Source organism: Anolis sagrei, chromosome 2 (genome assembly GCF_037176765.1).
Source record: "Anolis sagrei isolate rAnoSag1 chromosome 2, rAnoSag1.mat, whole genome shotgun sequence".
NCBI lineage: Eukaryota > Metazoa > Chordata > Lepidosauria > Squamata > Dactyloidae > Anolis > Anolis sagrei.
The window spans coordinates 120,450,176-120,470,111 of NC_090022.1; the positions used below are offsets into that span (position 1 = coordinate 120,450,176).

At 38.9% G+C, this 19,936-nt stretch overlaps 1 long non-coding RNA gene and 1 other non-coding gene across 2 annotated transcripts; both read left to right on the forward strand.

Annotated features, from left to right (window-relative positions):
- Positions 1-13,009: 13,009 nt before the first annotated feature.
- LOC132768568 (uncharacterized) lies at positions 13,010-17,986 on the forward strand. Its single transcript, XR_009630727.2, has 3 exons — positions 13,010-15,510; positions 16,172-16,222; positions 17,852-17,986. It is a non-coding gene; the product is annotated as an uncharacterized lncRNA (long non-coding RNA).
- LOC132769567 (small Cajal body-specific RNA 16) lies at positions 15,589-15,774 on the forward strand. The gene has a single exon (XR_009630892.1). It is a non-coding gene; the product is annotated as a small Cajal body-specific RNA 16 (non-coding RNA).
- Positions 17,987-19,936: the final 1,950 nt, after the last annotated feature.

Below are 19,936 nucleotides of genomic sequence, written 5' to 3' on the forward strand. Positions count from 1 at the left end.
CCACATACTAGTATGATATACTTGGACCATGGTATTGTAGATTAATAGTTATGTAATTATCTGCTTCACTTTGATAAATCATTTATTGAAACAACTTTTGCTGGACTATTTTTACTGGATAGTAGATAGTGTCTGTAACTGAGGGATGAGTGATCCATATATCCTGAAATCAGAGAGGTAGAAACTGAGGATTATGTCTTTTCAGTGGTGGCACCTTTGTAGTCCATGAATTAAATTTAAATTCCAGATAAAAATGCTTTACTGTGCCCAGGTTTTTAAATCTGACCTATTATTTTATTAGCAATCACTTGTAAAACACATCTACTTCCATTTTATTTGTCACACTTTCTTGAATTGTTCTATTTTTGCATAAATGTAGGTTTGCAATTTGCCTTTAAAATAGTTGATAAATTGGGATGTGAATGTAGTAATTAATCATTGTGGAGATCACGAAGTGGCACAATGTCTCCCTTGCTGCTTCCAGCCAGAGGGCTGCTCACACTGTGCTGCAATTCCATCTTTTTCTCATTAACAGGTTTTTTTCACAAAACGGAACAAAAAAGATAGAAAGCCAACGTGGTGTAAAAAGAAGTAAGGGTGATAAGTTGGTGCACATAAGTCTAACCCAGCCCATGCAACCTACTGCACAATCGGAAACCATTCTGTGTGATCTGCGCCATTTTCTCCCTCCTTCCAACCAGTCTAAATGAACATGGGTTCAACTGATTAGGGAGCAATTTCTTCCTACAGTAACACAATATATGTCTCCAGTTTGGCTGCACTACTGGAAGCTCACAATTCTAGATACAATGGGAGGCAAGCCTCTTGCATCTTTAATTTCTAGATTGGAAGAGAAATTTGCCTATTAAATGTGCAAGAGTCCTGGGTTCTTTCAATCTGAGCACCCTGTGCATTGATCAGTGATGTTTGTTGATTAACGATGTTTTACTGAAATTGGTCAAGTTTTTAAAGAAACCTGAGGACATGCAACAGCAGTGCACCAAATTGCAAATCCCGAAATTTTCCCACTATGTCCAATCTATAAACACAGAACAGGGAAAATAAATGCATCAAGCACAAAGTGGAGTATAAGTGTTAAAAACCCAGGGTCAGCAGAGCTTGGGAACATGATCTCGGGGAATACAATTCTCACTCTCTCTAAATCTTCCCAAATCTTCTGAAATGGTCCCAGATCTTCCCAGTACTTTTATGTTTATTTCCCCAAGGATTATTGAGATACACTTGTATCTAAATTTTGAGAGTGTTGCAAAATGCCAAACCATTGCAAACTTTGATCCAGCTTTGAAAGGGATTCCAGATTTCATAATTAACAAAGCTGTCCATCCTAACTAGATGTTTGCCTCTTATGATCTCTGTGGATCCTAGTTATGCTGATCCTAAACCCTTTGTTTACTTAGAGCAAGTGCCCCCAAACTACAACCCTTGGGTCAGATGTGGCTTTCCACAGCAGGCCAAAACTTTTTCTTGTATTGTTGTATTGATGTCCTGATGTTAACTAATTGATATTACTGTTTTAAATGACTAATGATTTTGTACTGTATTGTTGATACTGGTTGTTAACCGCTCTGAGTCGCTGTTGGCTGAGAAGAGCGGTATACAAGTGAAGTAATAAATAAATAAATAAATAATAAATTTACCTGGTCCCTGCCCTAAACTTTAGACTTGCAGTCACCCTAAGTCTGAAACAACTTGGAGGCACAGAACAACAACAACACTAATCAACTTGACTATCACATCAGCCAAAAGCAGGACGACACTTCCCACTGAAATAAATAGTATTTATTTACAAGATTTTTACCGATACCTTTCTCTAGTCTGGAGGTGACTCAAGGCAGCTTTACAACCAGGCAGCAATTTGATGTCTTCACATAAGCAATTAAAACAGCATTTAAAATAAACTTATAAAATACATACCTTAGACCTTTAAAAACATAAAAACCAACATCTTCAGTAAATTTATCTTGGTTAAAGTAGTAAGTTTATCTTGGTTAAAATTGTTCTCCATTTTAAATATTATATTGTTTTCTCGTGGGGTTTTTTTTTTTTGCACTACATATAAGATATGTGTAGTGTCTCTAGGAATTTGTTTATGTTTTTTTTTTCAATCTATAGTCCATTTCACTCCCCAACAGTCTAAGGGGGTCGTGACCGGATCTCTCTCCATGAACCAGCCTGAGCTCTTAGATCCTCGAGGGAGGCCCTCCTTTCGCCCTTGCCATTATCACAGGCTCGTCTTGTGGACACAAGGGAGAGAGCCTTCTCCTCTGTGGCCCCCCGACTCTGGAACTCTTTGCCCGGTGATATTAGGAAGGCCCCCACCTTAGAAACTTTCAAGAGGGATCTCCAAGCATGGCTTTTCCGATGCGCTTTTGGAGTGTAGCCATACTATCATACACAATTGCTCTCTCTCAACGTTTTTGTCCCCAGAGTAAATTTTCCCGCCTTTATGAAGGTCTATTTTTACAACCCCGTTCCTTTATGAGTTTCTCCCTCACAAACAATCTGCTCCATTCCTATCTCATCCTGATTTTTTAGTGTTTTAGTATTTTATCTTGCACATGTGGCCCGCTCATTGTTATTTTATTGTGTATGATTTTGTTTTGTATTTTATATCATTTTTGTATTTATATGTTGTATGTATTTTACTGTGTTGTTATTATGTTTTGTTTTGTTTTTATTGTAATATGCTGTTGGGCTTGGCCCATTGGGAAGATGGTGGTGGGGTATTAAATAAAGATGATGATGATGATGATGATGATGATGATGATGATTATTATTAGGACTGTGAACTAGTCCTTTGCTTGAAAGAGTGGTTCTCAACCTGTGGGTTCCCAGGTTGGCCTACAACTCCTAGAAATTCCAGTCAGTTTACCAGCTGTTATGGAGTTGAAGGCCAAAACATCTGGGGAACCACAGGTTGAGAAACACTGGCTTAAAAGGATTAAGGACTCCTGACCTAGCTCAAATTCCCCAGCTGTATTGCCAAGATAATGGGAAAGCCCATTATCACAGTTATCAAGCATGTGATAGTATTTCTATGTCCTCTTTTCTAGGAAGGATGTTTAGAAGTATAGCCTTAAAAGCAAAAGAAAACCCACCAAACAAACAAACAAACAAACAAACAAGAGCCCATTCGATTTGAAATCAACATTAAAGAAATATGGGTTGGGTATATGCTGAACAAACAGTTCACTGAAGAGCATATAAATGATTTTCGCCCCAAATACCATTAAATGGCATTGTTATGACTTAGTATGGAATACATTGTGTATCTCACACTTATGATCAGCAGATTAATAGTCTAGCAGCCAGCATAAAGAAATAAAAATGATGATGATGATGATGATGATGATGATAACTTTGTTCTTGTATCCTGTCACCATCTCCCTGAAGGGACTCAGAGCGGCTTACACATGACACAAGGTGCCTAAAAACAGAACACAATATGAAAACAATTAAAAATACAATTAAATACAACATATGGACATATAAAACAACAACTAACACCCAATTAAAAACAGCACTCATCAACCAATGGCAGTAAGCTACTATTCCCAAAACCTCAAATATTTTTTTCACACCCTTTTCCTGAAGTTTAAATCTGTTTTCAGGAAATGAAAAATGTTTCCAACATCCCTCAGGGAAGGTATGTGCCTGATTAGTTGTTTCTTGGGCTGGAGAAGATATATCCAGCAGATCTGCTCTCAAGAATATTCATGGAGGCAAATGCTAAACATCTGGGAAGTGCATGACATCTGGAGAGAGAAAAGACAGGAAAAAATTAAATGCAGCTAGCATGAAGGTTAACATATTCATTCATCTAGCCAAATTGAAATTTATTTAGGGGATGTGAAATACAAATAAGTTTGAATTGATGGCAGTCAAACACATTTAAATTAATCTGAGTGCTACCACTGCCAATAATTTCATTTGGGGGGAGGATAAAAAGTAGTTTAAATAAAGATATATTTAAAAGTCAGTTGGATTCATTTTTATTTTCATTTCTCATGGTGCACATGTGGCCAGGTGTCTTTGTAACACAGTATTGGAGCTGCAATTCCCTAATGCTGACCTACTTACATTTAAATTATCAGTGCTATCCACAAATTACTTCTCAGCGTTTTCCCAAGCACTGAGGGCAACTACTTCCAGGGATCAAATCGAATCCAAATCAATCACTAAACCCAGTTATGTCAACGCTGTTCAAATCAATTTGTGCAGATGTGAATTACAGCTTTACAGCCCAATCCTGTTTGTTCAGAAATATGTCCTCAAAAAAATGAATCGCACTTCCAGATAATATCAGGTGATCTCATCACTACAGAGATGTAGTGATGAGATACATAAAATAGGATCCACAGGCCTGAAAACCTTTTTCATCTACAGACTGAAAAAAATAGTGCAATATGATCACAAAGACACCGAATCGAAGACATAAGGATCAGGTTCTAGTTCCTTCTCCTGGCAGAACTATTTTCTGCCAGCTGATTTCAGAGACCTGGCACCAGAACTGCTCTGCTGCCTAAAATCTGTCTGCAGAAGAACCATAAAATAATGTAGAAAAGAAACAGAATGAGGAAAGAACTATAGCTATATCTACACTATAGAATGGATGCAGTTTGACACCACTTTTATTGCCATAGCTCAATGCTAAAAAATCATGGGAGTGGTAGATTTACAAAGTCTTTAGCATTCTGTGACAAATAGTGTTAGTGCCTCATCAAACTCCAACACACATGATTTGGTAGCATTAAGCCATGACAATGAAAATGGTGTCACTGGCTTGCTGTGAGTTTTTTGGGCTATATGGCCATGTTCCAATAGCATTCTCTCCTGATGTTTTGCTTGGATCTGTGGCTGGCATCTGAGGGGTTTGTTGGAGGTGAGGAAAGTGGAGTGCAATGGTGTCAAACTGCATTAAATCTTGGCAGAAAAGACTAGGGACCCTTCCACACAGCCCTATATCCCAGAATATCAAGGAAGAAAATCCCACAATATCTTCTTTGAGCTGGGTTATCTGAGGGCCCTTCCACACAGCCATATAACAGCTATATAACCCAGCATTTCAAGGCAGAAAAATCTCACATCACATCTACTTTGAACTGGGTCATCTAAGTCCACACTGCTATATATCCCAGTTCAAAGCAGATAATGTTATTCAGCTGTGTGGAAGGGCCCTAGAAGGGGCCTGAGTCCACACTGAGATAATGTGGGTAAATTTCTGCCTTGATATTCTGGGATATAGGACTGTATCCCTTCTGAAACAACAAATCCAACTGCATTACTTCTACATAGCAGACACACAATCTGTCTAGTTTAAAGATAAGGAACTGAATGATGAGAAAGCAGCAAGGGATTTGAAGTTCTTTAAAATTCTAGTGTTTGTGTCAAAATAATTAATGTCATATGATACAAAATATTTTGGCTAGGCAGACAAATTGTGCTTCTGAGCAATTACATACATGCCCCTCAGCTGGCAGGGACAATCCCATTTTTTCAGTTTTTAAAATGTCCGTTTTTCTCTTCTTTTCCCACCTTTCCCCTTTATCCTAAAGCTATTTCATTTGCTGCAAAATGAGGCCCTATCTACATTGCCATTATGATGCAGATTTAATTGCATCATATAGTCAGTGTAGACTGACTTATATAATGCAGTTTAACTGCATTGAATTGAATTATATGAGTGTACACTGAGCATATAATGCAGTTCAACCTTCATTGTAATAGCAATGTTGATGGGCCTGAGTTCAAAGGGCAAAAGTAATCTGCACCCAATTAATTCAGTGTTGGGGAATGGAGTGGAGAGAGGGAAATCTTCCCTTTCCTTGTAAGCTAAGGCAAGATTGCATCATCTTCCCCTAGATTGTGTTTTTGTCCTCAATAACTTTGGCCATCTTTTCTACTTTCTAATGTTGCTTGGTTGTGTATTCGTTTTTAATTTGTGAAATGTTAAAAGGTATGCAATTTCGGAAGCATACATTTTAAGGGATAGCAGTTTTTCCCAAAGCCCTTCTTGGAGCCAATGATTACATCTAACATACATGGAGGAAACAAATTGCAATCTTAAACACAGGTGCCTGGAAGTAAATGCCATTTAAAATAAACAGCAGCAAAGAAAGGTCTGGGATCATTGCCAGGCATCTCATATCTATTTTTATTTGCCACTAAGCTGTATAAAACATTACAAACAAACAAAGCAGTGGTGGACTGTATCCATATTATGGCGGGTCTGCTGCAATCATTCCCAAAATGTGTTTTTGCAACATTAGACAATTTATTAAACTAGGCCATTTTATCTGTATTCTGCACACTTACCGTGTAGGGAGTCAGACTTCAAATGCCCTCGGCAGATTCTACCTCAAACTGCCTAGTCCTGATAATCTTGGTTTAAGTAGGAATTATGCACTGTGGTAATGTGAACACCTTTGGTGTGCTGATATATTGCAGGTAGAAAGTAATTTGCTAGAACTTTAATAATTGAAGATATGTGCAAAGTGTTAACCAGCAATTACAGTCAACTGTTAATGAGATGACTAGAGAATGAGCCACATATCATTTGTACCTCCTGGATTTTAAAATGAACATTTCTTGGCAGAAGACTATATAATTGGCCCATATTAATGCATAGTGAAGAAATGTAGGATTAAATTATTCACACAGTATCAAAAGAGTGTGCTGCAAATTTCTTGAAATAACACAGCGCATTGATTGTTACCAAAAATCCAATGTGGTGCAGTAATTTGGGTGAGGCCCCTTCCACACAGCTGAATAAAATCCCACATTATCTGCTTTGAACTGGAATATATGGCAGTGTGGACTAAGATAACCTAATTCAAAGCAGATATTGTGGGATTTTCTGCCTTGATATTCTGGGTTATATAGCTGCGTGGAAGGGCCCTGAGGAACCGAACTGTGGAGACCAGGGGCCTTCCACACAGCCCTATATCCCAGAATATCAAAGGAGAAAATTCCACAATATCTGCTTTGAACTGGGTTATTTTAGTCCACATTGTCATGTACCCAGTTTAAAGCCGATAACATGGGATTTTATTCAGCTGAGTGGAAGGGGCCCAGGATTCAAATCATCACCTGGCCATGGAAACCCATGGATGACCGTGGGTGAGTCACACTCTCTGAAAAAAATGCTTCAGAAAACCCCAGGATAGAGTCGTCTTAGGATCATCACTTGGAAAAGACTTTTTTTTTTTTGTCGTGTCAGGAGTGACTCCTGATGTGAGAGAATTGGCCGTCTGCTAGGACGTTGCCCGGGGGACGCCTGGATGTTTTGATGTTTTTATCATCCTTGTGGGAGGCTTCTCTCATGTCCCTGCATGAGGAGCTGGAGCTGATAGAGGGAGCTCATCCGCCTCTCCCCGGATTCGAACCTGCGACCTTCGGTCTTCAGTCCTGCCGGCACAGGGGTTTAACCCACTGCGCCACCGGGGGCTCCTGGAAAAGACTTGAAGTTACACAATAACAACAACACATAGCACATTGTGCAGTGGCATCTGGTGATTCCTTGGTGGACCCAAGTTTATTCAAGAAGCTATTCAAGGTAACAAGTGAACAAGCCAAATAAAAGAGAGTAATTTAACAAGTGTGGTGGATCCCCCTGTATACCACAGAGTTTGTAACATATACAAACTACTACATATGTTTACTGTTTAGATCAGGGGTCCTCAAACTTTTTAAACAGAGGGCCAGGTCACAGTCCCTCAAACTGTTGGAGGGCCGGATTATAATTTGAAAAAAAATGAATGAATTCCTATGTGCACCGCACATCTTATTTGTAGTGCAAAAAACACTTCGAAACAATACAATAATTAAAATGAAGAACAATTTTAACAAATATAAACTTATTAGTATTTCAGTGGGAAGTGTGGGTCTGCTTTTGGCTGATGGGATGGGATTGTTGTTATTGTTGTTGTTGTTGTGTGCTTTCAAGTCGTTTCAGACTTAAGTTGACCCTGAGCGAGGGCCGGGTAAATGGCCTTGGAGGGTCATATCTAGCTCCCAGGCCTTAGTTTGAGGACCCCTGGTTTAGATTAATGAGGAAACATAGGCTACTATTCCTTGAATACAGGAAACGTAGATGTCCTTCCTAAGTTCACACAACTGTAGGTGAAACCTTCCCCCCCCCCCCCCCACACACACACACAAAGGCTCTGGATTGTGCTGCTACTTAAAATGACATGGTAGTGCCTATTTAGAGGAAACATGCTAACAAATCTCAGATTGAAAAATAAGTTTGTTGTATCTGTTAAGACTAAGCCTTTAGCCAATATTTCCATAGATTTGGGGAAAATAACAAAAATGCAAGACAAAGCAGCTGAAACAGATTTGTTTTATTGTATTTGGGAAGCTCTTAAGAATGCAGAGGATCCCACACACCAACAGAATTCAGTCACCAAGCAGATGCTGTTTACAGACTCTCTCTTGACTAGCTCCCATTGATTTTAGAGGCACTGATGATAAACCTGACACAAAATCTATGTTGTGACAGTACACATTCAAAATAGCAGGAGTGGGTGTTTGGCACAGAAATGGGTCGATCTTACTACACAGGTCTGTGTCCTTCTGATTCTGCAATCTTCTTCATATTTACCTGCCATGAACCTGAGTGGAATTCATATTCAAGGAAACAGGAATATGCTCAAGCTGCAGTAACTGTTTAGGAGCAGAAGATGAAAAACCCTCTTCAAATACAATGTCCATGATTACTGTTTCTTGGGTTTTACATGACTTGATTAACAGCCGAAACCTCTGCGTTCAATTATGCCAGCAACACTGAAACAGCGTGATTGCTTAAAGTGAGTGTGCATCAGGGAGGAGGTAGATTTTTCATTATACTGCCATTACTTTTGGATTTACTACTCTTCATGATAGCAAAGTTCAAGATTTTCTATACTTTAATCAAAATGGAGACTGCAGGCAAGAAATGAGATAAAGACTAGGACATCAATAGGGTAGTTATGAAAGAATAAGACAAGATCCTGAAGGGTAAAGACATAACTGGAGACTAAAGTCTGGATGGTCTGTGCCATCATATTTCTCATTTCTATATATGGCTGTGAATGCTGGACTGTGAAGAAAGCTGATAGGAAAAAGTAAACTAATTTGTGATGTGTTGCTGGAGAAGGGTTCTTCAGATCCCACAGTCTGTTAGAAAGACAAATAAATGCAAATCAAACCTGAACTCTTCTTAGAAGCCAAGATGACAAAACTGAGGCTGTCCTACTTTGTCATATCATGAGAAGACCAGTTTGCTAGAAAAAGACAACATTAGTACCAAAGGGAATCAGTTTTTGGTCAATTTTAGATTCAGTTTGGTTATTTGGGGCGCTGATTCAGAAAACTGCACTGGATAGACCACATCAGCTCTAGTTTCTGATACAGAACATATGCCATCCAGTAGTCGTCATCTGCTCGCCCACTGAAAACCATATTTAATAAGCTTCAGCACTATAAGAGGGTTTTGCGAGACCGGTTGCTCTCTTTGCCAGGGTGTAGTAACAGTGAGGCCACGGACCATATTTTAATTCTTGCAGACAACTGGTTGTCCATGGACCACAGGTTGGGAACCACTGATATAAAGCCTCTTTGTGGGAACACTAGTATGGAAGTTAGAACTGATATAAGTCATGCCTGGACAAACAATATTGCCATGAGTAAAAGGGCAGGGTTGTATTTTAGCTCTACTTCTTTTTAAAGTTTATATTAATGATTTAGTTCCAGTAATCTTGATATTAATGATTTTATATGTCAAAAGTTTTGGATAAACCAGTAAATCCCATTATCTTCCTTTCATAGAAAGATAATGTGATTTTGTTAACTATCACACACACATTATTGAGAAAATTTAGTACATATTATCAGGAGAATAATTTAGTAATCAATCACACAAAATCAAATGTTTAGCAAGAAAAGGAAATAACATACATAGTTCTTAAACTGTAATGAAACAGAGCAGATTAGTTATTTTAATTATCAGAGATTTCCCCCCTTTTCTACAGGGTTTTTGTCTTTCTAAATAAAGAGATGTGAGTTGAAAGCAACTGCATTTGCCCAAACTTTAAATGAGTTTCTGAACTGCCGTTATTAGGGTTCATAGCATCCAGACTTGAAGGCAGAAGTGCTGTTAACTTTTGGTGCTGAAACCTGGAGCTTTGACAATAATAAGAAAATTGAAATGATTCAGAACTGTTTATGTTTGATGTTGGCAATATTGAGTCTCCAGAGCTCATATAATTAGATTTGAATTTGGAATAACAGCTGTTTCACACCTGATGCATGTATGATTATTAAATTATTGGTGTAAAATGGATTAAATACATGAAGATAGGCTCCCTAAGAAATATTTAAATTAGAAAATAATCAAAACTTCAGAGAAATCACAGCAGGTTCACTTTTGTAAAGTGCTATCAAATTATGGCTTTAGTGTGGAGGCCTTATATTCCCAGCTCTAAAGGTTTTTTTTTAATGTTTAAGCCAAAGATATTAAATGTTAATAGCAATTACAGACATACAGCCTTGTCAGATACAAAATCTGGGAAACAGATATCAAAAGCAAAAAAAAAAAAATGATGTGAAGAATAGTATTTGTTTTTCTCATTGAAACTTCAGTTTGAGCAGATAAACATAATAAAAGAAACAAAGATTTCGGGGAATCCCAGCATCAAACAGACTTTGTATATGTAGTTCAACGAAAGTGGATGATTTAGCTTACTGAATGTAATTTACCTCCATTTTAGGCATGGGGAGATGAGGTTAAAATTGTACTTGCAGAAACCAGATTAAGGAAAAAGGAAAAAATGCTTATAAAAGCAGTAATAAAATCTTTATTTTCAAGCAGGCTTTTAAAGAATAAACATTTTTCTGAGTGAGGCAGAGGAAGCTGATGGAAGTTTGTGTATTTTAATTATTTTAATGGTTTTGACTCTTTATTTTTAATCCAGACAGTCCCCGAGTTACAAACATCTGACTAACAAACAACTCGTTGTTAAGAACAAGGTGAGACAACAGGAAGTGACTGAAACCTACGCCTCTGAAGGGAAATCCACTCCTGGAAGAGTTATGAAGAGAAGGCAGAAGCTTTCTCACCAATCCTTGTTTCCATGACAAGCCAAATGATTCAAAGTCAAATTCTCACAGGGACAGAAAGTGAGATGATATCTTCTGAACAGGGGCACAGACAGCAAGATAAACACTGCAGTGATTCTAGGATGCGGAACAATGGCTTCAAACTACAGGAAAGGAGATTCCACCTGAACATTAGGAAGAACTACCTAACTCTGAGAGCTGCTCAGCAGTGGAACTCTCTGCCCCAGAGTGTGGTGGAGTCTTCTTCTTTGGAGGCTTTTAAGCAGAGGCTGGATGGCCATCTGTTAGGGGTGCTTTGAATGCAATTTTCCTGCTTCATGGTGGGGGGGGGGGGTTGGACTGGATGGCCCACGAGTTGGAGGTGTCTTCCAACTCTATGATTCTGTGATGTTAACACTTCCCTATGCTAGCTATCTACATCTATCTATTTATCTATTTGGCTGAAGTTACAATTTAAAAATGTATGTGCCCCGACTTACAAACAAATTCAAGCCTATAGAACCTATCTTATTCATAACCTCGAAACTGCTTGTATTTCTGTTTAAATCTATTTTAATGTTTATTTGTGTTCCATTTTGAATTATACATTTGAATTTTATTTTTGTAACATGGTTAGTTGCCCTGAATCAGAGAAAAAAGGCAGAATAATAATAACAACAGGTCACTTTCCTTTCCTTTGTATGTAATAAATATTTCTTTTGTCTGTTTCTGATATGGTCTGTTGGCTTTACTGATTTACTAAAACCACATGGATGGCACAATGGATGCTTTAAACCCCATTTTGGGAGAAAGGCAGGCTATAGAATCATTGAGTTGGAAGAGATCTTGTGGGACATCCAGTCCAACCCTCTGCCAAGAAGCAGGAAAATTGCATTCAAAGCGCCCCCGACAGATGGCCATCCAGCCTCTGTGTAAAACGGCTCTTACAGTTAGGAAGTTCTTTCTAATGTTCAATAAATGAAATTAATATATCTGATTTTTTCAATATAACATACTGTTATCTGGGTTGTTGTAAGTTTTTTGGGCTGTATGGCCATGTTCCAGAAGAATGCTCTCCTGACATTTCACGTACATTTATGGCAGATATCCTCAGAGGTTGTGAGGTCTGTTGGAAACTAGGCAAGTCGGGTTTATATATCTGTGGAATAAGGTCCAGGGTGGGAGAAATAACTCTATAGTCTGTTGGAGGTAGGTGTGAATGTTGCAATTGGCCATGTTGATTATCATTTAATAGCCTAGCAGTTTTCAAGGAGTGGCTTCTTACTGCCTGGGGGAATCCTTTGTTGAGAGGTGATTAGCTGTCCCTGATTGTTTCTTGTCTGGAGCTCCCGTCTTTATTTACTATTATGATTTTTATATAATTTATTTAAAATATATATTGTTATATTTTCTTACATCAAGGGTCTCCTTATACAACGGGATCAGCAACGGGAAAATGTGGCCTTTTGTTATTGTTTTTTAGGAAAGGTGGCCTGGCATTTATTTACACCACCGTCACCAGTGAAGTCAAACAGGATTTGCTTTGTACTGTAACGCAATCCTGTGCCTTCTTCCGATGGCAAGCTGATCGCAAGGGCGGACCATTCCCTTCCAGCCCCCTGGAGGGCGCTGCAGGCAGCCGTGTCACTTATCCCATTGCCCTAGGATAGCTCTGGACTCTCCTTTAACTCCCGCAGCAGCATCCCTTGAGATTCTGGGTCCAAAAGCTCGCCGGTTTAGGATTGTAAAGGCTCTTTCCCTCAAGGGCAAATCCCAGCGATGTAAAAGTGGAGCGTAGAGCTATGAAATGGCGGTTGAGACCAGGAAGGAAAGTCTAATCACCATGTTCCGCCTCCGCCTCACCGGCGTATATAGTACTTCCTGCTTGCATGCTTTGGCCGCTTGGCTGGGGATGACGCATTTCCGCTTCCGTTTCATGTGAACTCCCCGCGTGGATGTTCACCCTTTGGATCCAGAGGCTGCGGAGGCGACGAGGAAGGGAGCGTCGAAGGAAGGGGCGCACGACGGGAGGAAGGAGGGTTCTTCGTTCCCAAGGAAACCCCAAAGGACGGCGTGGCCCAGGAGCGCAGGCCTTGCCGCTCAGGCCTTGGACCCAGAGACCCGAAGAAGGGGCTCCTGAGATTGGTTTAGACCAGGCATGGCCCTCCAGGTGTTTTGGACTTCAACTCCCACAATTGCTAATAGCCTCAGGCCACTTGAGCTGGGGGGGGGGGAGGAGGGGGGCCAAACACCTGGAGGGCCGAAGTTTGCCCATGTCTGGTTTATACAGTTTTTTCTCTCAGTTAGAATAATAGAGTTGGAAGAGACCCCAGGGGCCATCTGGTCCAACCCTTGGTAATAGTATGAAATCTGGGTCCGGAAGCTCTGAGCCTTATGCTGTTTCCGCTTCGCTCCTTCGGGAGTGCTGTTTACACAACGCAGAAAGGAAAATAGATATTATAGAAAGAATATAAGCGTTCTTTAATATATAACCCTTACCGTAATCCTAACCCGAAACCTTACCTTAACCCTAATTCTAACCCTAAACCTTACCCTAACCCTAGCTTAGCCCCTAAACCTAACCCTAACCCTTATCCTTTCTATCCTTCCACCAAATGCAACTATGAAGTATATTCCTGCCCTCAGTGTGCCACTCTCCCTTTCCCTTATTCACAACCACTGTTGCAGAAAGTGCGTATTGCTCGGAGCTTCCGGACCCAGTTATCCTACTATCACCCAACCCCCTGCTATTGCAGGAAAAGCAAAATAATTCAAAGACTAATAATAATAATCACAGCGGCAGTAGTCATTGAAAACTTTCTTGCTCACTTCCCCTTAGGACTCGAAGTGAGGTACAGCATCGTTGAAGTGCATAGATAAAAATGTAAAGCCCTGCTCACAGACTCTCAATTCACCAGAACCCTGAAGCAACTGGCAATTTTTTTAAAAAAAAATACTTGTTTATTTAGCTGTTTAATATACAGAAGAACCATGTCACATTGAGTTAAGCTTGCCTTTATTTGCTTTTAAATACAGTATTTCAATACTACTATAAAGTTAATACAGAGTTTATGGTATAGTATGGGGTACAGTATTAATTTGGCCTATTTTTAACAGTAACTCATAGGCAACCGGTGACTACATTTATCTGCTCTTCACCAGTTGCCTGGGAGTCTACTATACACATCAAAAGTCTTGTACCATAAGAGTAAAACACATTAATATCCATGCTGATTTGAAATAGTCTGGTGTATTGCTGTTCAAAGGGAACTTGTAGTCTTGTAACGCTCCTTCCTTGGAGGCTTTTAAACAGACTGGATGGAAATCTGTCAGAGATGCTTTAATTGTGCTTTTTGTGCATGGCAGGGGGTTGGACTAGATGGCCCCCTAGGGTCTCTTCCAACTCTATTATTCTATTATTCTAACTGAGAGAAAGAAATTGGTAGCATCAAGTGACTTCACTTCTTAGCCCATGTATCTGAGAATGTAGGGTTAGTTTACAAAAGCTGCTGCTACCAACATTTATTTTTTGTTGCAAAGGTGCTACAAGATCCATTTGACATGTAGTAGCAATAGATTGTAAGTCAAAACTCATGATTGTGTAGTAGTGGGGCTTGGAAAGTTGCTGTTTGCAAAAAGGATGCAAGTTTCAGAAGTCCAGTCCATTAGGTAATGGAAAGCATTAGTTCTGCTCTTTGCTGAGACATCCCATATCTGGGTCTTTTAAAGAAAGGTTATTGACAGGCATCTCAAAAAGAGTAACTGTAAAAGGGAAAGCTCACATTATTAGGAGGCAAGATAACATAGTGCTCTTCAAATATCTGAAAGTTATAATGCAAAATATGAAGTATATTGACTGTTTGTCTGGGGAGCAGTATGAGAGCCAGTGTATGGAAACTGCAGATGTAGATTTTGGCAAAACATTAGAAATTTCCTAACAGTAAGAGTTATTTAACAGAGCAACAGATTGCTTCAAGAGGTAGCCATACTCCTTTGGTGGAGGTAAACACACTCTCCATGACAACCTCTCACAGGTTCTCTGGCTATACCCTACTTTGCAGAATAGATGTGTGGCTACAAATTCCAGCTGTCTTATGGTTAGTAATATCAGGTGACATCAAATGCCACTTTCTCAAAAGTGTGCAGATTTAAACTTAGTCCAGAGCAGCGGGTGATGGTCCTTCCCTTAGCAATGAGAAAACAGCATTTTCCCTCCTGTCACTTCAAAAGAATGTGTATATGTTGGCATTATGTATGCTGTTTTTTATTTAAAGGATGAACATTTCTGTCAAGTGTGATTATATCTATGCTGCAACTTGGTTTATCTAATTTTGGAGTTATTTCTAGGTTGAAGCCTCTTTACGTGTGAACTCTCCAACTCTACTCTGGGACTGCTGGATATCTAGTGAGGTAATGCATCCAAATGATGCAGAACTATAGTCTTCAAAACTTTATATGTTAAGAACACAGTGATGTTCACTGCAAAGTGTGGGCTGGGAAAAGGTTACTGTGTAGCTGGGCTTCCTGAGACTCAGCCTTATACCTGCTAACCTGAACCTTGCCCTAGATAAAAAAGAAAAGTGGCACACTCCTTCCTGGGGTCTGTCCTGTGCAGTAGCAGGTGTGAACACTCTACCAGTACTTTGATGATCATGTATGATACTGCATACACGTTTAATCTGGCTTTTATAGAAGATTTCACAACAGTCTGTTTTATCTGGATATTTAAATATTTGAGTTCTTTAAAATATAGGATGGAGGCTAATCCTGGGCATGCTTTCAGGTAGGGGACCATTCCTTTTTCTGTTAGCCTTCCATTGTGCCCATGCTCATTGAATCCCCTTCTGTTTAAACCGAAGCACCAAAGTAGGGAAGAATCAAAACCTTTTTCAGTTGTCCTAGGAGTGGGGCAACTGAATTAAAATTTTGCATCATTGTGGTTTATATTGGTATGCTGAATATTCCTTGCTCGAAGTTACAAGGAAACTCAGATACACATTGTATTTACCGTATGTACTGATGTTACAAAGGAGAATGAGCAGAAAATGAAATTGAACTTTATATCTTCTAGGTGCATTCCATGTCTTTCAGATCTTCATGGGGATATTCTGGATCCATACAGGTGAATTCATAGTTTATATTAAGTCTTCAACTGCATCACAACGAAACATTCTTTATGTCAGCTGCACTAAATCTTGGGAAGAAGCAAATTGAACTATGTGCATTAGAGCTCACTTGCAGTGCCACCTGACTTATTGATCCATTATGTTTTCATGTTTTATCAGTGTTATTCTACATTAATCAAGTTGTGGGAATGTTTTCTGAACTGTGCTTATGAACTAAGGGCTTTGTCACTCTGTACTGTCATAGCACTATATTCACTTTAACTGCCATGGCAACATTGTATGGAATCCTGGGATTTGCAGTTCAGGAAGGAGGAATATTTAGTAGTCTTGGCCAGAGAGCTCTTGGGCATAGCTACACTAGAAATCTCAGAATTCCACAGATCTTTGCTATGGCAGTTAATGTGAACTAATAATACTATAACTATGGTCCTAAGAAACACAAGGTTTGACATATATGTACTGCTGACAGCATCACTCTGATACATAATTGAAATAGTTTCTTTTTTTACTTAAAGCCAGTAAGTTTTAAAAGTGTAGATATATACAGAAAATATTTAGTGTTACCTGTTTCATTTAAAGCTGCCAACTAATTCACACAACAGGTATATTGTTTGAATTACCGGAAGGTGAAGAATAATTGCAAGCCTATCTGGTGAATAAAATCACCAGTGGTAGCTGAGAAAGGCAGGTGACTCTTTTAAGAAACCTGGAGAAATTTTCAGATTTTTATATTTAATAAATGTGTATGTCAAGCTTGAATGTGAGATATGTTGTTATTATCTTGTTATTAGAGCTTCTTTCAGGATAATTTTTTTCCATGGAGTGGAAATAAACAATAGTTTTAGAGTAGTTTGAGCTACACACTCTGTCCTTACATAGGTAGCATATTAGTTTTGTTTACCTTTGTTCATAGAGTGGTAAACTAACTGGCCACCTTGGCGCAGGGAGCCCTTGTATTCAGTCTTGGAATGCCTCTGTAAAGGTGGCCAACATTGTTCCTCAAAGTCTGGATTTGTTTCTAGATCAACTGCTAATCAGAAATGTTGTGAACATGCAACTTATCATGAGTGGGCAGGGAATCGTTGGTTAGAGACTTTGACTAGAATGACCCAAGCACAAATAACCCAGAGATGTCAAAGACTCAGCTCTTACTACTATATTTTTTTATTCAGTTACTGTATATATAAAAAATATTGGGGTTTGTGTGGCAGCAGTTTCTCTAACTGTATTGGTATGCAGGTGAAATTTCAATTACTCATGTATGAGAAATCCACAGATGAGACTAGCTACTCAGTTCTGACTTTGCCTCTTTCTGATGCTTCTGTTTTTTAATTCTGCATCACTCACCCTGCTACACACAATGCTTTTAGATTTTAGTAGAATTATCCGTTCTTAGGTTACTTACTGTGTCTGTGAATAAATCACTGGCTTAACTTCCAGTCTGTAAACAAACTCAGATCAGTAATTTAGAAATGTAGGAAGTGGTTGTTAACTCTTTGTTATCACTGGTGAATAAAATCACCAGTGGTAGCTGAGAAAGGCAGGCGACTCTTTTAAGAAAGCTGGAGGAATTTTCAGATTTTTATATTTCCTCATTATAGTGACCATTGTCTCTCACTTTCCAGGTAAACACTGATCAGAAAGCAAGCATCAGGTACTGCACTGAGAAGACCATCATCATATTCCTTTGTGATTTTTTTTTCTGATGTAATTCTGGTTTATTCATAGCAATTTTATTAAAAGCTAATACTCAACTATTACCATGATTTGTGTCTTGTAAATTCTTACAAAAAACACACTTCTCAATTTTTGGATTCATAAATTGCAAAAAAAAAAAAATACCCAAAAAACAAAAAAGAAAACAAAACAAAAAAACCTGAGGTATTTTCATTATTCCCGCTTGTCGCCATTTTTGATGCGGCAACTATGTACATTGTCACATCAGGCTAAATGTAGCATCTTATTCTACCACCAGAGGGAGAAGAAGCACACAAAATGATGTACTGCATTCTTTTGTGCCTCTTCTCTTGACAGTAAATCTTTGTTACTGCATTCCAGGAATTGTTACAGTGATTGTTTCTTAAGGTAGCTAGCTGCACCAGAAACAAACAATAGATCAATCATTATGAGTTTAAAACAATCATTTTAGAGAGTCTGGAGAAACATCTCAACTTTCTGGCAGTTCTCTCTTGAATTATGAACACCTACTTAATTTCTCATTTGAAAATTCTGTCTGCTAACTAAAGCGAAGAGGAGGAATGGGGAAAAAGGAAATGGAGGGGTATAATGTGTAAATGATATGTAATGCTGTGCACTAGAAATATATTTTGAGATAATGTCATAAGGAAGAGGGAGCAGGCTTGTTTTCTCCTACCCTGGAGACTCACAGCAATGGGGTCAAATTACAGGAAAGTAGATTCCACCTAAACATTAGGAAGATCTTCCTGACAGTGAGAGCTATTCAGTAGTGGAACTCTGCTTTGGAGTGTGGTGGAAGCTCCTTCTTTGGAAGCTTTTAAACAGAGGCTGGGTGGCCATCTCTGGGGGTTGCTTTGATTGTGCATTTCCTGCATGGCAGAGGGTTGGACTGGATGGCTCACATGGTCTCTTCTAATTCTATTATCCTATATGCCTTGGCTAAAATGTCCTGAAGAATACTTAATCTTAGTAAATAGCTGGGATATAGTCGGACTGTTTGTGTAATCTTGTTTACTTTATATAATGGTCATTCTAGCGTAAACAGTTGGCAGTGCTGGTACTTGCCTAAAATCACATGCTTTTCGGTTGATAAAAACATCCCTGAATGTTTAATGGTATTATTTAAAGAAATATGCTCCTTAGGGCCATAAACCAACTATTTTGGAATCTCCATAAAAACTGTTCTTGTAATGCACGATGCAGCAAAGAGGTAAGAGTTTATGTCTTTTAGAGTTGTTATATTTATTATTAACCTGATTTTCCCCAGTTCAGGGTTCAAGGTGGCTAACAAAGGTAACGTACAACTAAATAAATAGAAGCATGGAAAAATTAAAAATGTTAAGCATCAGAAAAGCTAAAGCCTTTTAAACTTGAAAAAGAAAGTAACAAATAGACAATCAAAGCCATTATACAAGGCCCAATTTTTCCTAGTCTTCTGAAATAAAAAGTTGTTTACCTCTCTGCAGAAATTTAACAAGAAGAGTGCTAGTCTAGCCTTTGGGAGCTCCAGAATGTGACAGCAGTCATCAATAAGGCTTTCCCCTCTGTTTACACTGGAATATCAGAGGAAGAAGCCTGTGAGAATGGTGTACCAAGAGATCAATTAGTTTTACCCGTGTAATTCCATCATGGACTTCTTACTGAAACAACATGGTGCCAAAGAAGTCTGCTTCCATGTCACTGCCACTAAATTGTTCCATAGCTGGCCGAAAACACAAGATATTTCAGTAAGACCAGATTACAAAAGCTATTTTAGTAAAACCAGATTACCAGATTCTTTGCTCTGTGGGCTTTAAAAATAAAGCAAAAACAGGTTCCTATACTCTTGACTGGCAACAAGAGTCAGCATTGCACTGTATTGTAACCCCACAAACAACCCTGCTTGTGTGTATTGTTTACAAGGCATGGGACTACAGAAACAAGCAACCGTAAAAAGCCTTGCTTAAGGTAGCACTATGTTTCAGCTTTTCAGTCCACATTTGTAGCTTACAATACCTTAGCTGGTGGTTAGG